The sequence below is a fragment of the Solanum stenotomum genome, unplaced genomic scaffold (assembly GCF_019186545.1).
Source record: "Solanum stenotomum isolate F172 unplaced genomic scaffold, ASM1918654v1 scaffold14764, whole genome shotgun sequence".
Taxonomy (NCBI): Eukaryota; Viridiplantae; Streptophyta; class Magnoliopsida; order Solanales; family Solanaceae; genus Solanum; species Solanum stenotomum.
Window position 1 is genome coordinate 87,117 of NW_026023201.1, and position 914 is coordinate 88,030.

The following is a 914-nucleotide window of genomic DNA, read 5'->3' on the forward strand; positions in this document are numbered from 1 at the left end:
GGAGTCGTTTTGATGGGTTTTTGGCCATTTTTATGTTTATGAAACATTAAAAAATAAATTAAAAATTGTTTTTAGTAATCCAGTGGTGTAAGGGTTCATCCCTAACACTTAATAAATGTATTTTACAGTAAATATATGAGTTTATATGTTGACTTAGGTCCTCTTCCCCATCGGATAAACTCATATATTTTGCTACTGTTTTGGTACGTCTTTTGCTTTGATGACTTGTTTAAAACTTTCCAACTAAGTTACATGTTGAATCAATGAACAAGAGACATAATCCATATCCATATATTCCTTATTATACTTAACAGAATACTCTCTAACTGAGTTGGACTTGTTTTGTTTAATTGGTACTATATTTACACATGCTCATATATTTGCTTGAATAGTTAAGTTTCCCAATCGAATCTAACTGTTTATAGGCATGATTATATGAGTCTTGTTGTGTTTTTTTTAAATAATATATCATGTATACTTAATGATCTATTTTATCTCTCTCAGATTAACTATGTCTCACTTCAATCCCCTGTCCTCAATCTTGAATCAAAATAAACTTGAGGGTCCAAACTATGTTGATTGGAAACGAAATTTAGACATTGTCCTAACTTCTGAGGGTTATAAATTTGTATTGGTTGAGGAATGTCCTATCAAATCAGCAGATCCTACTGATGAGGAAGTCCAAGCCTATGACAAATGAGTTAAGGCTGATGAGATGGCAAGATGCTACATTCTTGCCTCAATGGCGAATGTCTTGCAGCATCAGCATCAGTCTATGACATCTGTTTACGATATGCTTGCATATCTTAAGGAGATATTTGGTGAGCAGAATCGTGCTGCAAAGCAGACTGCCATGAAAGCCCTTTTGACCACAAAAATGGCTGAAGGATCTTCTGTCAGAGAACATGTGCTGA